The sequence below is a fragment of the Podarcis pityusensis genome (assembly GCF_964106645.2).
Source record: "Podarcis pityusensis genome assembly, chromosome: 6".
In the NCBI taxonomy this organism is placed as follows: domain Eukaryota; kingdom Metazoa; phylum Chordata; class Lepidosauria; order Squamata; family Lacertidae; genus Podarcis; species Podarcis pityusensis.
In genome coordinates this window covers 43968362-43988637 of record NC_138030.1, presented here as the reverse complement: position 1 = coordinate 43988637, position 20276 = coordinate 43968362, and the positions used below count along the sequence as shown (strand labels likewise).

The 20276-nt window shown below is 43.6% G+C and overlaps 1 long non-coding RNA gene across 1 annotated transcript; it reads left to right on the top strand.

Annotated features, from left to right (window-relative positions):
• Positions 1-14240: 14240 nt before the first annotated feature.
• LOC308479469 lies at positions 14241-19417 on the top strand. Its single transcript, XR_013987688.1, has 2 exons — positions 14241-14367; positions 15754-19417. It is a non-coding gene; the product is annotated as an uncharacterized lncRNA (long non-coding RNA).
• The last annotated feature ends 859 nt before the right edge of the window (positions 19418-20276 follow it).

Sequence of the window (20276 nt, the reverse complement as noted above, 5' to 3'; positions counted from 1 at the left end):
ACATTCTAATTCAAGGATCGCCAGGCAAAAAGTGGCATTTCTTCTGAAGGCAACCAGATTCATGGCTCCAAGGCGTCCTGAACTTGCCCAGAGGTACTTATCTCAAGGGGTGAGAGTTTTTAGGGACCAAAGTTGGCACCTCTACCAATTCCTGGAGGGCAGAGGATCTGGGAACAGATGTACAGATGTGGCGTGAAGTTCCTCAGAGTGGGGGGAAATGGGATAAAATATAACAATGAAATATATGATATATAAATATGTATTTGCACACTGGAAAATGTTGGGTCACATAGCACCATAATCAATGCCTGCGATTCCCTGCTTGATTTGCCTGTCTCCCATTATGAGAGTTATTCCTAACCATAAAGTTGGCCAGACCTGTTGTCAGCAGACCTCCCCAAGTGACCTCTAAAAAGCAAGCATGGAATGCGGTCTCCATCGCCCATTGAAAAGATTTCTTTTTCTTTTAAGGGGGAAAGGAAGGCTGAGTGGGGCTGAGGGTTGGTGGTATTTTTCCTGGTGTGGTCCTTGAGGGAAAGGAGTGAGGTCACCAGACTGTTTCTTGGCTCTTGCACCACACCCACAGCCATGGGAGCTCCTCTTGGCGCAAGGAGCTGGGATTAAGACACTCTTGTACCCAGCACCACGCCTCTAGGCAAGCTGGCTCTGCTGAGTTTATGGTTCTTTACCTCCAGAATGGCCTTCCAGGAAACCTGCTTTCCAGATTCGGTATTTCTGGGAACGCAGTCACATGATAACAGACAGTGGAGACTTGTTAATAGGTCCTTGCTCCAATTTGCTAACCTGTTCGCTGCCAAAGCTGTTTGACTCCTGTAGAAGGTGAGCTATGAATATGCAGCTCAGTAGCCTGTAGAGAGGGGAGGGTGCCGTTTCCCTGAGACGGTGGGGGAAAGGGACCAAACTGGCAGAGTGCGCAGAAAGCCACGTCTGAGGTTTTTCTCTGTATGGGTTAAGCTGCGAGCCAAGGGAGCTGTGTTCTAAGGTCAACAAAAGCTGCACCTGCCCACAGGCTCCTGTGTGCAGCAGCACAATCAATGGCTTGTTCCTTTCATAAGTGCCGTTGGAGCGCGATGCCCAGGCCCTGAGCCAACCTGCTGATCACATAAAATATTATTTGTGTTAAAAAAATTCCAGTAATTGACTATGCACCGTTTTTTCCCCGAGCCCTCTGCCAACAGCAGTAAAATCAAAATCCGTCCCAGGTTATTTTCATCATGCAAATTCCCATTTCTGTAAACAGGGCTAATAAGTGGCAAAGCCTGCTGCTCCCAGCAGCTGGGAGGCTCTCTGCCAGGCTAGCGAACAGCACATGGCAGAAAGCTCATTGAATCACACACGAGAGTGGCATGAATGGAGCCGGCAGAGAGGAGATGGGATGTAGAGGAGGAGGAGGAGCCAGGATGTATCACACTGCTGTGTTTTACAGGCTACAAAGTTTCTGTTAGGGCTGCATAGAGAACACAATGCATACAGCAGGGATTCTAGACCTCATGACTGAAGAGAAAAGACTGAATATAGACTTGAGCTTAGTTCAAATGAAAATGTGCTGCTGAGAGATCAATGTTTAATCTTGCAACATGCATTTGTGAAATGCAGAGTCGGGGTTGCAAATGCTATTGGCTCGGTATGGGGCTTCTGACTATGTTGGCTGGAGTCCTGCTGTGGGGTTGTGATACCACAGGGTCTGTTGTTTGCTGATCATGTTATGCTACCTTTTTTTTTAAATGTGCATTTCATATGTGGAACTCATTGCACCCATATCGCTAAATTTAATTTAAGAGAAAATATTCAGATTGAAGAAAGATTTAAGCAGTTCATAATAGACAATGATGTTTCATCACTTGAGATATATACAAGCAAGACAGTATTTGAGCCCACTCATGGTATTCTGTTCAAACTATTCATTTTATCCCCTCCAGGGCTGAACTTGGGAAAAACCACTTTTGAGACTTTGCACCAAAAGCCGGCAAGGCACAGCCCTGGTTGGCTTGCACCTGTGATGTCACTAACACACTAACACACTGCATCTCAGCTAAATTTTACAACTCTTTAAAATCTGATAGTCTTCCTCCATTCCCCTCAAAAAAGTATGTAAAATTTAAAAAATTAACATTTAAATTAATGAACACATATTGTATGTGTGGTGTTTTTTTGTTTTTTGTTTTAAAAAGTCAGAGCCTGCCTGAAGCATAGTGGGAGAGATAAAACTGATAAATGATCCAGCGTTTGATTTGCTGGTATGTACATCTGTCATTTACATTATGAAAGCTGTAGGAAACTGGCCTGACCCCGGGGTAGAAAAATCCGCCATGACTTCTGTTTTAATGTTAACATCTGTGTACACCCTCAGGTTCAAAAGATATTAAGGAATAGCAGTATAGAGTTTGTAACACCACAGTGGTATTAAGATTAAGGCAGCCAGACACATTAAAAAAAAAAAATTACAGTAGTAGTCCAAACTTCTCCCAACATGCTCAGGGTGATGTTCATGGTTCTTCTTGACAGCTATTTTATTATCACAACAGCCGTGTGAGGTAGGCTAGGCAGAAATATAGTGAATGGCCCACGGTTTTGAAGGAGGGAAAGCGGGAGAGTAAAGAGGACATAGAAGAAAGGTTTATAAAATTATGCAAGGTGTGGAGAAAAAGAGGCTTTTCTTGCTCTCTCGTAACACTGGAACCCAGGACCATTCAGTGGAGCTGAATTATAGGAGATTCAAGACAAACAAGAGGATGTACTTTTTCATATGCAGATACATAGACTGTGCAATTCATTAACCATGAGATATAGGGTTGGTCACCAACTTAGACAGCTTTAAAAGAGGTTTAGACAAACGTGTGGAAACAATGAGTTTCCACCGAGCTTCAAAACAAAATACTTGACTTTAGCTCAGGATTGAGTTTCCTGCCTGTGGTCTCCCATGCAAGTGCTCTGAAATGGATCGCTCCAAAAACATTTTCAGTATAAATTAATCTTGTTGTGTTAGCAAGCAACACTAACAATAGTAGCTTCACTATGTTCCTTCATTGCTCCTTCATGTGTAGGAATAAAGCAGGTGAAATGTAGATGAACAATTATCTCCAGTACCAATGGAAAAAAACACTGAGCTAAGAGGCAACAACTAGCTGAAGCAGAAACAACCAGCTGAATTTACAAAGTTAATTTTTAACTCAATTAAATGAGGCATTAAACACTAGAGTAGAAACTTTTGGTATCACAATCTGTTTTCTTTCAATATCTATGACACCCTTCTGAAGTGGCCACGTGATCTAATTTACAGAGGATAGTCTTCTCTTTGAAGAGCTGTCACAGTGCAGTCCTATATTTGAAGGCTTTTGTTTCAGGGTTGGGGAATCTCTGATGCAGTGCTACTCCAAGGTATCATCGGCAATCAAAATGGCGGCTCTTAGACCTTTTCAAAGCGGGGCAAAGGGCAAGTGGCCCAAGGATGCCATGCGTGGATGCTGACTTGCTTGAGATCACTATGCAGTCTCCAAATATAGCTTATATTATTGGTCATTTGCTTGGCAAGCCAAGGGTGGCAGGGCTCTTGGTGGTATCTACGGCTGGCTGCTACTGATATGGCAATTCCTATGTGGCTTTTAGTTTTACGCACATTAGCAGACATGTTATTTTATCCCCTTAATCTGAGGCAAGGAGCAGGGGGTCTTACTCAGAAGTCACGTCTGTATCAGAAACAAGTCAAGAGAAAGCTGCACATATGGCAAAGTAATATGGTTTTGATTGTGACATATTGTATAAAATGTTCGGCACACACGTATTTTAAATATATTAGACCGTATGATCATAGCTTGCGTTCAGGCTCCCTTTCATCTCTATGTGATTTACAAGCTTCACATATGTGCACAGATCTCTTTGCTTACCATGAAACAGCAGCTACTTCTGGGTTGGTGCTCGCCCACTTTTAGCATTGCCCCGCAACATGGCAAAGTGCCGTATCTGGAAAACTGGAAACTTTGCCCGTATGGGAGATGGATCTCTGCCAGCACCTGAAGCCTGGCAGATCAATCAAGATATGGAATAACTTAACACAAAGAAAGGGGCGGGGGGAGATGAATTTGAAGTGAAGCCCAAGTAGTAGCAAAATAACTCAGTGCTTATTCTTTCGAGTTGTATTGTTTTTAGTGCTTTTATACTTCCCTTGTCAATTTTAGTTTTTAGTTTTGTAAACCACTGTGTGTATTGGATTGTGGAAAGGTGTAAGTTTTAGAAATAAAACAAATACATAAGTTGTCATTTAAGCAGGCAAACAGCCTTGGGGAACCTTAGGTTGCATTCATCTTAGTTGTACTAAAGGATGAGGAAAATGCTGTCCTAGCCAACAGTGTATTTTCAATAATGTTTTTGACAAGGTCTGTTACTAAAGGGTCACAAGGAACATAGCGATAAAAGCAGAATACCTTTCCATGGAGTCACCTTGCAACAGGTTCAACATGTAGAAGACCGAGATGTGGCTCAAAGTGTTAGTAGTCACGATGGAAAGAGATAAACAACAGGATACCCAGGGCTCTGTGGTTAGCATATTAATTACCTGTGGAAGGTTACTGAACACTGATGTGGCAACATTTTCAGATGATAACACAATTTTCAAGATAGTTAAATCTGATACAGCTGTGAAGGGTTAAAAGAAAGACCTCCCAATTGTGGAGAGATTTGGAAGTGAAACGGGAGTTCAAAATCAGGGTTGAAAAGTGAGGCACAATAGAAAATAATAGCCACTCAAGAAAGATCTCTTGGTGTCAGGATAGTTTGCTCCCGGAAAATGTCAGTTCAGTGTTCTGTTGTCATCTAAAGGCAAATCTATTTATAACTCCGAACTCGGAAGCCCTGGGTGGGTGCTAGATCAAGGTGCTGAGTGTCTTTCGCCAGCAGATCAAAAGAAAATATGCTCCACGTAGTTGTGCCAAATTTGTAGGAAGCATATTTCAAACAATTAACATTAAATAATCCTTTAATCAGCCAACCTGAGTTAGCCAAGAATGATTAGAGAAAGACTGAGGGGAGTGTGTACATGGGGAGGTGGATGCATTGGGTCAGTTGAGTGAGGTGGAAGAGTAAAGTGTCTAAAGGGGAAATGGTAGCAGAGAAGAGGGTGAGATACAACATCATAGCGGTCGATGAAATGAAAGTTCCCTAGGAATGGGCAAATCTGCCAATTTGTTTTCTCATTTTTGCAGCCCTAGGTTCAGTTCTCTGCATTTCCATACCAGTCTGCCAAAAAGAGGGGGGAGTCTCATGTCAATTCATCAGTAACTTTGTGCGACTTTCTTTTAAAATACGCATATCATTTTCACTGATATCTGCATTCATGTGTACCCTATACACTAGTGTGTACATTTTATGCACAATACCTGGCTGAAGAACTGCACTGCAAAATTCAAAGAAATGTGAATTTAGAAGTATGGCTGTGTCCAGTTCAGGTTTCAGAATTAAATAAGTGGATATTGCCAGCAGAATTTTAAAGAAAAATTTGTGCATTTTCGCTGGTTTTTGTAATGAAAGCAGGCAGGGCCATCTTTACCCGGGGGTGCAAGGGGTGCGGGGCACCTGGGTCCCGAATTCTGAAGGGGGCTCAATGTATACCTACTGTATACTGGTCCCTCTAGATCGGTGGCAGTGAAAAGCAATGGAGCAAAAGTCCCCGCCCCCTCCTCCGTCGCTCTGTTACTCCGTAGCATCAAATATTCCTGACAAGTCAGGGAACAAAAGCAGTTTATTCTGCTGCATCATTGTTACAAGTGAGCGATTCCCCGCCCCCAAAAAGCTCAACAACATTGAGTTTGCCCCCCCTGAAAAAGGTCAACAACTTTGGCTTCCTCCCTCCTCAAAAAAGCTCAAGAAAAGTTAATTTGGGGATAGCTAATCTAAATTTGGGGGCGCTGGGTGGCTCTTTGCACCCTGGTGGCGCATATACTAAAGACAGCCCTGAAAGCAGGAACAAATGTTCCACGGCAGAGTCCATGGAGAGAAACATTAAACTGAAATCAAGGCAGCAGTGTGGTGTTATAGTAGGAGTTACAGTCTTTACTAAAGTCCCATATGTCAGTCCCGTGTGACATCATTAAGAGTATACAAAACTGCAAGAAGTGAATTTACAGGCAGAGGGGCTTCTTGGTAGTCGTGCCCGCCCTGTGGAATGCCCTCTCATCAGATGTCAAACAGATAAACAACTATATGGCTTTTAGAAGACATCTGAAGGCAGAGGTTTTTAATGTTTGAGGTTTTATTGTTTTTAATATTTTGTTGGGAGCCGCCCTGAGTGGCTGGGGCAACCTAGTCAGATGGGTGGCATATAAATAATAAAATTGTTGTTTCATTATTTATAGCAATAAATTCATTTCAAGTTTTACGTTTTCATAATTTGCATCCCAGTAATTAGCAAAGCAGGTCTACCTCTCTGCAAACTTAACATTCTGCAAACTTGTTTCTTCTGTAAACCACATCTGTCAATTTGTCTGTTTCTGCTAACTCCATCCCCATATAGATGAAATCTGTGAATTTTTCTACCTGAACACACATGCACATTTTTGCCGCTGTTAACAAAACCACTATTAAGGATTTCACATTTTTCGGGATATCCTCCCCGAGCAGCTTAAATAAAATCAACATGCAGTAAGACACAATACATACCCTATATTAATCCTTTGTGACAGAGGCAGCCTGACAGATAAAAATACAAACTCTCTTCCAGTTTACAGGGTTTTTTCCCCTCTTGTCTGGTCACTTAGAGATTATTCTTATAAGGTGCAGGTGATTAGGCTAGTATCTCTTTGCAAGCTGATTGTGTCAAGTTCCATTCATTTCCCATTAGCAAGGAATGGATGGGTTTGATACTTTATAAATATGTCATTGGCATATACTTTTAATTTAAAACTGGAGATCAGGAAATACAGATCTGCAACTTGGCTGTGGCGCGAGGAAGCAACTTGTGTTTGTGTGCACTCTCAGCAAGTGTGAGGGAGAGCTGAGCTTTCACAATGAATTATTAAAGTGCTGCTCACATACTGTCAAAGGGAACTGTGCTAATCTAATCATAATCCATCTAGTAGTGCCACATCTGTCCGACACCTCCACCTCTTCATTTACAATCAGCCTTAAATAGTACGTAATCATTAATGTCTACCAGCCTGTCAGATGGAGCAGCAGATTCAGTTATCTTTCCATATCAAAGAAATTGTGTTCTGGATTCCACCGATGTTGTCGGAATCAGACTTTGGTAACTGCAATGTGATGTAAGTTGGCAGTGTAAGCTTGTCACCGCAGTCAGTCAGTAGTGACTGAGGATAGATGGGTACAGTCAGATCGATGGTGCTTTGATAACTGGAAGCAGGCATGGAAACACGTGCATAGAGAACATGAGTCAAACTTGCAAGTTGGCATCAGTTGTAAGCCAGGTCTCTATGGAGGCTTGGGAAGCTTACAGAGCCAATTTGCTGTCCTGCCACTGATCTCCTCTTTGACCCTAAGAAAGCAGCTTTTGCTTAGGTTAGAGCTGCAGTGTAGCTAAGTGGTAGCACAACGCCTAAGGACTACCAGACAGCCAGCAGCAGTGTTTAAAGTGGACATTTACTATGCAAGCTGCTCCCCACCATACAGAGAACATCTGCTTTGCCTGCAGAAGGTCCCATGCTCAATCCATGGTAGCTCCAAGCAGGGCTGGGAAGGACCCATCTGAAACCCTGGAGAGCTGCTATCAGTCAATGACCTAGGCAGACCCATATGGTCCGACCCAGTATAAAGCAGCTTCCTATGTTCTCAAGGCACCTTTGCACACATATTTTTGTTTTTTCAATAGTGTGGCATAGGAACGTGGGGATGTAGTTAGGGTTCATCCATAATGTCAGGAGCCGGAGTCAGGGGCAGGTGTCATTGAAGTTAACTTTATTCAAAGAAAACAAAACAGCACAGGTCTAGTGATCACAGCAACTCTTCCCAGCTGATCTTGCCCCAATGAGGCATTTGCGAGGACTGAAGGTCCCCACCTTCCCACCACTCCTTAAGTCTCCTCCTCCCGCAGTTTCTTCCCAAGCAATCTGAGGCTGTTTCATCTTACCTGCCTTTGCTCTGCCCTTTTCATACCTCTGCATGTTCTGGGAGACCAAGGGGAGGAGAGCTGGTCACAGCAGGAGAGGGAGACTCCCTGGCTTTTTCAGCAGCCTGCCTCCACTCTGCCTCTTGAACCCTTCTCTGCTTCTGCCTCTGGTTCTGGACTGCTCTCTGCCACAGCCTCTTCCTGCTCACTAAAACCTGTTACTTCATCAGCTTCCAACACCTCCTCCTCCCAGTCTGCTCCCTCTTTGTCCTCTGATCACTCATCGCCATCCCACCACCAATCCCCTGGCTCTGAGCCTTCTTCCCCTGGGGGTTCCCTTGGGGGCTTCCCACCTCTCCTATGCATCTAGCCAGTCCATGACACATACCTACCTTTTGCCCCACTCTTCCCAGGCAAAGGTCTGCACTTTAAAGCTCAGTGTTTTTGCTCCAGAGCTTTCCCCTGTGAAAAACCTGCTCTTTAAAGCTGAAGTACAACTATAGTGAATTCAGGTGTTCTGCGGGTTGCTGTTTGCTCCGATTCAGCTTTGGAGAACAGGTTGTCATGGATCTAAAGCTCTGGAACAAGAAAAAGAAGGTTGCTTGGACACAGAGCTTTAAAGGGCAAACTGGGCCTCAAAAGCATGGAGGAGAGGGAAGTGTGAATAACCTTACACTGAGACAGATCATGTAGCTCGGCACTCCAGGATTTCAGACAGGGGTATCTCCCAGCCCTACCTGGAGAAGCTGGGGACTGGACAAGGAACCTTCTGCATGCCAAGCAGATGTTCTATGTAGGGCAGGGAGCAGCTTGCACAGAGGATATGAGGGCCAGTTTAACATTACTGCTGGCCTTGGGAATATCTGTCCAAACAGAAGTTCAAAAGTAGCGACTAGAACAAAACCCTCCAATGTGGCTCACAGAATGAAAACAAAACACTGGAACCTTTTGAACCAAACCTTGAATAATGCCTCCGTCCTCGCCAGCCCCCACAGCCACCCAAACTAAGCCTCTGAATTCTTGACCCATCTGAACCCTTCAGCTCAAGTGTGTCTGGCACAGGGAAGAAAGTGCTAATGGGTCTCAATGGTAAGAAGGAGACTCTAAAAAAGAAATGGAGCACTGATCAGACAGGAAATGCCTCATGAAAGTTGAGTGGATTGCCTCTGGATGTTTAGAGAATCAGCTACCAAATAACTGGTGCCTTGGGGATATTTTGTGAGCTCTTGAAACAAATGTTCACTTTTTTTATTATTATCCTTGCTATCAATCCTTTGCGGGTGACCAGTGCTTAGATGGATTTGGGACTGAAAGATGGTCTGTTGCATTTCACAGTTTGTTCACAGACAAATCCTGCTGTTTTGGTTTCTCTGGCAGCCTTTCTTCTTTTAGAAATATGCTCAGCACGCCCAGGTAAGGGAGGTTCGCACCATCTTGGGCATTTAAAACAGGTAAAACTGAAAGAGAGTGTGATGGGAGGGAACATCAGGCAAAAAGATCTGCTCCTTTCCATTTTTCTTCTCCCTGACTGCTCACTTGTCAGAAGACCCAAGTGCCAGAGACAAATGTCAGTTTTAGCAGCTGACAGGAATGTCTGGTCCCATTGCGCACACCGCAGATACTGTGGCCCCAATTTAAATAACCATGGTTTCCCCCAAAGAATTCTGGAAACAGTAGTTTGTTAAGGGGGCTGAGAATTGTTCGGAGAGCTGTATTCCCCTCACTTACAGTTCCCAGAGTGGTTTAACAGTCAGTTTCTCTTCCTAGTGAACACTGGGAATTTTAGCTCTGTGAAGGGAATAGGGATCTCCTAACAACTTTGTGCACCCTTAACAAGCTGCAGTTCCAGGATTCTTTAGGGAAATAGCAACTATTTTAAGAAGTACATACCTTCCAATATGAAGTGGTCAAAAACAGGGACACCATATTCCAGGGCCTTGCTCCTGAGCTAGGCGAGATTGTGCCCCCCAATGCTTTTTTCAGGCACAGCACCCCAAAACACGCGCTTTGAGGCACCGTGTAAGATCGTAAAAGTGCTGTATCGGGGCAGCAATCTTACACGGCACCCCAAAATGCACATTTTTGGGCACTGTGCCCGAAGAAAGCGCAGCCTGAAATTGCGCAAGATTACAGCAGCCATTTTGTCCACTTTCCCCACATGAGAAAATATGTCCCATTTTTTTCCAGGGTGGTTGACAGGTATGGTAGTATGATATTGCCTTAGATGAATAGTGCAGATGAGGCCTGGGTCTACTGCGGCTCTAGCCCAAAGATGATAGGGGAACAAAATTAATTTATATAAGACCATTTGTATAAATGGACTAGAAAGGTTAATTTTTTCATAATAGTATTATCAGGGCATTAATCTAAGAATGCTAAAGCCATAGGCCCTCGTGTGTGTGTGTCCTTCTGTGTGTGCCTTGAATTTCCCAGATCAGTAATAATAATAATAGTAATAATAATAATAATTTATTTATACCCCACCCATCTGGCTAGGTTTCCCCAGCCACTCTGGGCGGCTTTCAACCAATAAAAAACACATAGCAATGCTCACATAAACAAACCACTCTCTCTTAGTCTAATCTTCCTTACAGGGTTGGTATTGTAAGGATAGAGTAGATGGAACCTCAATGTCTGCAGGCCATCTTGACCCTGTTTAAGAAATTTGTTACTTCACCACAGCCAAATCCAATTTCTGCCCCCATTTCAATTTCCAATGGCATCCCTGCAAATGGCAATTAATAATTGTGGATCAAGGGTGAAGAAATATACAGTGTAATGACCTCAGGACCTGAGGTAGGTTAAGAGTTTGGGAGACGAAGTGGGTATGGTTCTACCATTTTTGATACGGTGTTGCTTATGGCTAATACATAAGCTCATGTGGTTTGATACTTGGGGTGGGGCGTGGAATCCCTCTGCTCCTCTCAGAGGCACCCCTGGGTTGCTAACATTTATTTTCCGGCCCCAGGCTGCATCATTTAAGAAGGCCTAAAGCAGGGTTATCTTCCTCCTTTCCCCTCACAATTTATTTCTGGCCCTTTTTCAGCAAGAAATCAAGATGCATGACAAAGCCTAGTCAACAACCCTGACATCCTTGTGAATTTTCTCTTGACACCAAGAGGCTTTCTATGTTTCCTTCCACTTTCTATGTGATTTACTTTCATGAGAAATGAATCAGTGGCATACTGACGAGCTGATGTTCACACAAAAATCAGACAGAATTAATTACTTTTAGCCACTCTTCCTCCAGGCTTCTGATGACAGGTGATGGTACTGTGAACCCCATTGATACTCACCCTCTTCCCCTCCAATGACTGTCGCCACCACTTTGGTACAAATCCATCTCCCATTTACCTCGGTTCCTTTGTCAGCCAAGAAACTCTGTTCTTGGTGCCAGTTTTCTCTTCTGCACTGGCACAACCAGGGCTGGCCCTACCGTTGGGCAAAGTAAGGCATCTGCCTCAAGCAGCAGGCACTGTAGATAGCAGCAGTGACAGGCCCTATCCTGTCTGTTCCTCCTGAACCATCCCAACTTGGGGGAGGATCAAGCTGCACATGCAATTCCTCACTGGTAAATGCAGCATCAACAATGAAAGGAAGAGCAAACTCTTAGGCTATTCTATGCTGTGCCTTATAGCAAATATTTATCTCAAGCTCACCACCACCATACATTTGCTGTATAAGGACAATGGGAGGAATTCAGTGTCACACTATTATGATCACTATTGTGGGTGCAAGCATTTCTGCTTTCCAGACACAATGATCTCCCCTTTCTTCCCCCATATGCTATTCTGGAGATTCTCCAGACCACCAGTTTCCTCCCCACAATATGCTGGAATGCTGCTAAGTCCAGAGCATTGTGGAAGATGCAAAATGGTGGCCAGACTGCCAGCACAGTTGCTGTTGTCACTTGTAACAGCAGCAGCGGCGGCAAGAAAACCACACAAAACCAAAAGAAAAGTGCTATTGCCACTGTTCATGGTGAACCCTAAATCCAAGAAACTGTTGAAGATTTATTCCCTACTCACAGGGTAGGATATTGTCCCCAGTTTCTCTTCCCACAAATAGGTGGAGAATTTTGAGGTGTCATTTGTGCATAGTTCTGTGCTGCTTGGGCAGGCTATGTTGGAAAATGTTCTGTTCTGTCCAGCTTGGCTCGCTCTATTGCCATTGTTCTCATTTGGTAAAATCCACTGGCAAATACATGAGCCTCTTCTCTAATTGGTTACCATAATGCAGTGGCAGCCAAGTAGCACTCTGAGCCAATCTCACACTCTGAGATTAGTGGGGGTAAGGGCTGCTTTTCAACATTTGTGGTGGTGGTTTTGCCAAATGTAAGCAACTGAGCATGCTCAGTTCACACTGTGCTGTTTTGGGAAGATTCCCCTCCCCTTAGCAATTGTTAAAGAGATTTATATACATCTGCAAACCTTGTGGTTTTCTCCAAGCCTGCTGACACATCCTTCTTGTGCATGGATGGTGCTGTTATTGGCACTCATGCCACAGCGCAGAAAATAGAAGGAAGGATATATTTCCCATAAAATGCACATTTGACAAACTCCAGTAGCCAAGCTGAGAATGTAAGTCACATCTTCTCCACGTTACATTTGCAGGCTCCCTGAATCCCGAATCTACTCACTCGTATCTTCAAAAAAACCAATACTTTCAACTTTTATCTCTCTCGTCTCTCCTAAAATAGCTAGCCAGATGGGTTATCACTATTGCCACTAGGGGGCATATTACAGCTTGCATAGCATATGACAGCCTAGCCGTAAGTTAACAAGCCTAACGCAATCTTTCAATTTTTGTTATTTTTCTTCTTCCTTTTTTTATTGTATGGGATCATCTCTGGACACTGTTTGTACTTTGATCTCTCCAAAGTTTGGCATCCCTCCTATAAAAAAAATGAAAGTGTGCAAGAGAGAAAAGAGCCCTTTGTTCTCCACAGCTGTCGTCATTCTGTAGAAAAATCTCAGCACAGGTATTAAACACTCGTTATTGATCGGTCAGCCGGTGGTCCAGTTTTATCTTCTCATACCTGTCGGAGTGAGGTTATTTGCACTACAAATAATTTGGTTCCTGAGGTCTCACTGAAGTTAAAAGCGCAGGGTAGGCTGGAACACTGATGAAAACATGTCGAGGGAACTGCAACAGGAGGCTCCCATCCAATAAAGAATCGCCACACTCCCAATGACAGACTCTTAATGCAATACCACAGGCTGCATCCATAGCACCATGCTTCTGAATAGTCATATTCTAATGCAAAGCAAAGCCTGAACGAGATTACCAACCTCCCAGGGCAAGTGTCTTAAAAAAGGGGGAAAGTTCCTGTCCACTTAATCTGTGCCTTTTTAATAAAAATGTTACAATTCTTCATGTGTGCATCAACAGACACATATTTTTTATGGTGCCAATTTAGTTATAATGTTGTGCTACAGTACCCTAACTGACCTACACAAATGCTCATCTGACAAGTTGCTGATACTGTGTGGCCCCCAATTTACTTACACTGTTGAGTAACAGTCTTGTGCTTTGTTCTTTACAATATTTCTTTCTATGCCATGCCAGTGCTGTATCTCACTGACAAGCAGCTATTATTATATCCCTCACCTTTCTGGCTTAGCCTCTACATTCACTAGTGACAGGCATTTATGACAATGCTGAAATTCACCATGAATCCCTTCATACACAAAACACACCAACCAAGCTATTTACACTACTATGAAGACCTCTCCATCACCCTCCCATCCCCAGCTGAACAAACGGCACTAGACTTCAAAGGTTCTAAGAGGTAGAACATTTGTTCATGACAGCTAGGGCTGCCATATGCCCGGATTTTCCTGGACATTACTGGGATTTCATGGGCGGAATTGACATCTGGGGGGAATTTCTGAAAGGCAGTGCTTTGTCCTAGACCTAGATCTTAGGCAAGTCAATTGAAAAAACAGTGTTTGGTGTTTTCGTAACCAACAATTTTTTGGTCTTTGTAAAAAATAACTTTCGGGGTATCCTGGTTTTTACTTTTTGAAATATGGCAACCCTACCACAGTAGCACTCAAACTGAGAGTGCACTAGTCACCTAAAATGCAGCTCCTTCAGTGAAGGAGGAAGTCCACATATAGCAAGACTGCTGAAAGTGTTTAAAGTTAAACCTTAAAGTGTTTCCTATCAACATTATTACCTTTGCTCTTCGGATCCTCTTCTATGACCCTCTTGTGGTTTCTTACAGCATCTCAGAGTAACTTCACATGTTCCTTTTTCTGACAAACAGCTGAATCATCTAGTTGGGAAATGTGAGTAAAAACGTATTGTGAGAATGGCTGCCCAAATTCCTCTTTTATGTGGGATTTTAACAGATTCCCATGTGCATCTAACAGAAGGAATAGTGCCCGTGTTTTAAAAAAGTATATAAAATAAATTATACAAATGACTGAATGTCCGTCTATCTTTTTTGCTTACTGTGTTTCATATACTTTTTGAATCGTGTAGTAATCCTTATGTTAGAAACAGTAAACCTACAATGTCTCTTAGTATCATACAGAAACCACCGAACATGTGGGCCTGCAACCCTGGTTGCATCTGTGAACAGTGGGGCTGAAAAACAAAAACAAACTCAAGTTGGGCCATATGTCCTCAACAGCAATCGGGTACTCAACGATATGCGTGGTGACAAACTATGATGCAATTTCCCTTCCCTGGGCAGGAAGCAAATTAGATAAAGATAAAGTAGCTTGCTTGGAATGAGATCTCTCTGAGCTTGCACCTTTGGAGAGGTTTAACCCTGCAAGATAGGTCAGCATGAATCTCCCCATATTGCACATGGGGGACTGAGAGATAACAGCTTGCCTCAGGCCACCTGGTGAGATCATGGCTGAGGAGAGGGATGAAGTTCACCAAGCAGAAACCAGAGGCTTCAGAAGAAGAGCTGAGCGTGCCTCCTGCCGCAAGGTGTGCACACCGAACCCCACACCATTCGGGACATTCTCCATCGCCAGAACAGAGCAACATCCTCCCAAGGGAAGGCAAAGAGGTGTCACTTTTTTGGGGGGGGGGGAAATGTGTGCCTCATTATCAGATAGCTGAACATGAAGTTCTTAGTTACAGCAAGTAAATAAAGCGTGGAGGATACAGAAGCAGCAGCAGTGGAGGAGGTTTTCGCATGGTCTGGCTCCCACATGTGCCGAGATCGTTAGAATGATTTATAGGGAAGAATGCTAGTCTTTTTTCTTTTTTGCTTTATAATAATACATTAGGCTTTTAACCTCTGACCAAAAGAGGTGGAAGGGAGGATTCAGAAAACACCATGTTGCTTGCAGCCCGGCCTGACCTGGGGGAACTACCTCTTTGCCCCCCCACCCCCCGCCTTCCTGGGTTCTTTCAAACCACAAAGCTCAGGGTGCTTCCGCAGCGCATGAGGGGTTAAGCCAGGCTGTGGAATGCAAGAGTTTACAGAGAGGCGTCGGCTGCCTTGAGGTCACCTGTGAGGGATTAGCTGGGCCTTGCAGACAGTTGTTGTTTGAGGACTGTCTGAGGCCTCAGAAAGGGGGTAGTGGGGGTGGTGGAAAGGGGGGGGTGAAGAATGGCCCGGCGGGTGGGATCTTCCTGTCCTGCTGGGATTATACAACTATCAGATGCATTTGTGAAAGCCGAACTGTAAACTCTCTGTCTTTTTTGTTAAGGAAATAAATCCATCACCGGCTTCAGGGGGAAAGAAGGGGAAAAAATGAACCTCTCCTCTCAGTATGTTTCAAGGCAAAGGTGGAAGCGACCCGGCAGGGATGGCGCAGTGCACATGCCGGCCAGCTCTTTAGACACTGAGGAAGCCTTTGTGGCTATAGGCAGTGGGGATCCCTTGTCTTCTCCGGTTGGAACTGGCCAAGCGGGATTGCCAGGCCCCTCCTCCTCCGGATAAGCTTTCTGTGCGAGAGAGACAAGAATTACCAAAAAGTTCCGAGGAAGAGGGAGACCAGAGGGCCAACTTCTCAAGCGAAGGGGGAAACACGGTTTGCCCGCACTTCTGACCTACTCAGATGCTGGTTGGGGGTTTCCAAAATGGCCCCAAAGGAGCTGGCATTCCTGTTCTGAAACATTAACAGCCAGGGTTTGCACACTGGGTTTGCACGCTGAGAAGGAAGCCCCGTTGAGTTCAGTGTGGCTTGTTCCTAAGTAAGCGCACCTAAAACATTTGTTTGTGAAAATGCTTTGGTTTGTGAAGAAGAAAACCACGGCATGTTGGGTGACGATACGTGAAAGAAGAGATTGTGCCATTCGTTTGTTTATTTTTGCCTTTGGTAGAACAAAACAAAAGCCTAAGAAAGCCATAAAAAGGGATTCAATTGTATCAATGAAATATTAACAAAAACTATGCAAATACCATAATATGAGGAAGTTGAGATCATTAAACAAGAAGTGCCTCTCTAAACATTTTTGTTTCTTGCCTTCTGAGTGACGGCAGGCCTGCCACAGAAAAGGCCCTGTTTTCTGCCCTCACAGATCTACCTCGCAGGGATGGGAACCAGAGCACATGCTACCCTGATCATCTAAAAAAGGGGTGTATGTTTGTGTATCTCTCATGTCTTTGGATGTGAAACTTGAAATTGCTGCCTGAACCACTGATCTTTAAAAATTACCCTCTCTCACAGCCTCCACCCTGGTGTGCTTAATGCAGTTCTCTAAGCAATTGTGTCAGAGAAGTCCTGTTGGCTTCATTGTGACTACACTGGCATTAGTAGTTTTCCAGGAAGCAACTGTAAGGCATTTTAGACCTCAAAGGGCCATTAACTTTCACTGGTATTTAAGCACTTTTTAATCAGCGGTCGTAGCAGTTTATCTGAATCTGTTCACAATCATTTAGCTGCATTTTCTGGATATGCAGCAGACATAAGAGGCAATGAAAGTTAATGGTATTTACTTGACTAAGGGTGAGTTCATGCATGTTCGTTATTTACTGAGCTTCTCCTGCAGTGTTTAAAATATTAACAGAACCTGCAGAATGCCTTGATTTGGATCAAGACCATAGCATTGGAGGAACAAATCCCCCCCCGGTTTCTTGGTCCAAATTGCCCTTCAGGAGCTGCCATTTGCTCTATTGAAGAAAATGTATACATACCAGAAAGATATCAGTGGGTTACCCATTCCTGCCCCACCAGCATGAAGCAAATACCAACTTTAGGGTAGGGAAAGCATGGAACAGGAAAATAGTATGGGGAGAAAGCATTGATTTCCTTCCACCAGTGCCTTATTCCTGATCCAAATTATCTTGGATGTCCCAGGTCATAATATTTTGCATGTGTGTAACAGCTGTCATAGGTAAAATAGACAGAGCTTTTGTATTTCGCATGGTTAATCTTATGGCATCATTTCCCCGGAGACCTCCGACATGTACATATGTGTGTGAATCACCAGCAATGTATACCGGTGGGAGGGGGCAGAACAGCAGTGGTACTAATCACACTGGGATGGGAATGGGGCAAGGTCAGGGAAGCCCCACAGGGGTGTGTGGACCTTGCGGGGCTGCTGCCAACACCAACCCAGAGTTCCCTTGACCTCACAGCTGCCTTGCCCTGGTTGCCCCAAGGATGCTGCCCCCCCATGCCGTGCTGGTGGTGGTGTGAATCATCACTACAGAATCTAACCCTTCCTCTGTGTGTATAGTTACTGGCCAATGACCTGTTCCTGTGTGAAGGTTTGATGCGCAGAAATCAGCAAGCAGTTTTTTAATGACACGGAGCTAAACATTATCAACTACAAACCGGACCCATTCAAAAGGTGGAATTCCGCCCTGCTCTCGGTGACTTGAAATATTTTATGGCTCTCTTTAGGACCATAAAGCATCTTATTGTCTACCCCCCGCAATACTTAAGCATTTGCCGTGTTAAAAACTAAAGTTAAATCTTAACCAGTTGAGCCAGATGTTTCTCTGATGTCATCTTAAGAGTTTTCAAGGCCATTGTTTGATTGCTTAATTTTTCATACAAAACCAGATAAACTTGTTTCTATTCTTTAGCAACTGGTTTTTCTGCTAATGATTGCTTCCAATGAAGCAATAGTTTACTGACAAATATTTGTTTAAGCATAGTCCCCACAAGGAACTGGAACCATGTGACAAGTTGTTCTGAGTCTTCCACAGTCAGAGGCAGTGTAGCTGTGATTATTAGGTTCTGAGGACAAACAACAGGTGGGGACTTAATTCCATTGTGTCCTGCTGGTGAATTTCCAGGGCATGCAGCTCACCACTCTTGAGGTCTATGGTCTTTATTAGATTAACTTCTGGCTTGATCCACCAAGTCACATCTTGCACACTTAAGAAAGGCAAGCAGATACATCAGTTCTTTGCTTCACGGGCACCATCAATCAGTACAGGCACCAGAGGTGCACTGCCTGTTGCTTGTGTTTCATTGACTGGAAAATTGTGAAAAACTGGTGTTCTTAGTAGTACCTCAAGGCAGTTTCACCAGGGCAGAACAGTAAATAAATAATGCTCTAATGCTCACTTGTCCTCTTATTTCACGCAGCAGGTCCTTACAACATAGTTATGATATGAAGAGAATTTCTCAAGGATAAATTTCTTAGTGATTCCAAGCAAAATCAAAAAGCCAAAACAAAATGATTTTGTTTAGGAAGAAAAGCACAACACCATGACATGTCGAATATATGGGATATTCAGCCTCATATAACCAACATGCTTAACTAATTAATGCATGAAGGGGCTAAGACCATAGAGTAAGCTGCCCTGCTAGGTCACTCCCCCTCACCTTGGGAGGAAGGGCTACCAAACTATTTGTTCTCCTATTCTACTATGTGGAGCCTACCAGTAAGCAGGTCTAAGCTGGGTGCTCCACGCTTAGACCACATGGCTTAAACAAGCCATATTTGTGTTTCGACACAAATAATTTAGAAACATTTACCACTTTGTAATCTAAGTTATACTGCCTGTCTTTTCTTGCTGCTGTGCTGTATGGAAAAGCACATGAACCTGGCCTTTGAAGGGGATTTGCAAGTAAACCATTTTTATGTGTGATGTCTTTCTATGCTAAGGTGAACTTTGGAAGTAACTTAGAAGTGCTGCATGTTTTGCTATTTTAAATCTCTGCTGGGGTTCTATCACCAAAGAGACCTTGCCCCAAACCTGGATCTATGTATCCAGGGAATTGTGCAAGAGTTGGAACAGGGGCTCAGTGCTTAGGAGTAATCCCACTATGATTGAGCCCAACATTTTACATGAATGGTTAAACTTGTTTGCAAAAACACACATCTGGTTTAAGGAAGAGTTCTGTGTAACAAAAGCTTTCACACTGTTTTGTGAATTTTCATCCTATAAAAATGTTATTTATGGTTCCAGTATTTTTCTTTTTGTTTAATCAGTTTAGCAATATGGCTGTAGTACTTGGGTGTCTCAATCAAATAAGACACAGTATTGGGTGGGGAATTGAAGCAACTCTTGTGCAATTTCAACAGGTCTGCTCAATGGTTAGGTACCAGGCTGCCAACACAGGCTTGAAAGGAGAACTAGCCTAATGACCTCAGAATTTAGCCCAGAATTTCTATGCTCAGAATCTCTTCTCTTACAGCTACAGAAGAAAGGATGGTATTGTGATTACTGTTCCACCATTGTAGCTAATGGATAGCTCTAATGGCATGCTCCTGTCTCAGTGCTGGGTACTTTTCAAGAGATGGGTAGCAAATAGCAGTTCAGTTCTTAATAAAAATGATGTCATCCAGTGGTGGCAATGCCACTGCTTTATGGCTGTACTAAAGGCTCCCTTGAAGGAGGACAACTCATCCTCCATTTTAAAGGTGGACAGCTTGTTCAGTCCTTGAGAGCACCATCCTAAATGTGTCATGCTTCATTGCTTCCTGGCTAATTGACATCTTTTTTTATTTACACATAATTAATATAATTTGCAAAAGGAAGTGCATGAACATGGCGAATGCCAAGCAACAACAGCTGGTGGACAACGTTGCACTTCTTGGGTGATGGGTGATGCTATGATTTATGCAGTTTCTGATGTGAGACTCGAAGTGGCAGTTCTCAGCTGAGAGCTTAATTTACACTTATTAAAATTTAACGACAAAAACATTCACTCACAAATGCAAAGGACTGCCAGGGGAAGAGCTGGGATACATGCATGTTCTACTAAGTGTGCATATCTCATGCTCAGTCCTAATGCCTGTTGCCTGAACACAGTAGTTCTTAGGACAG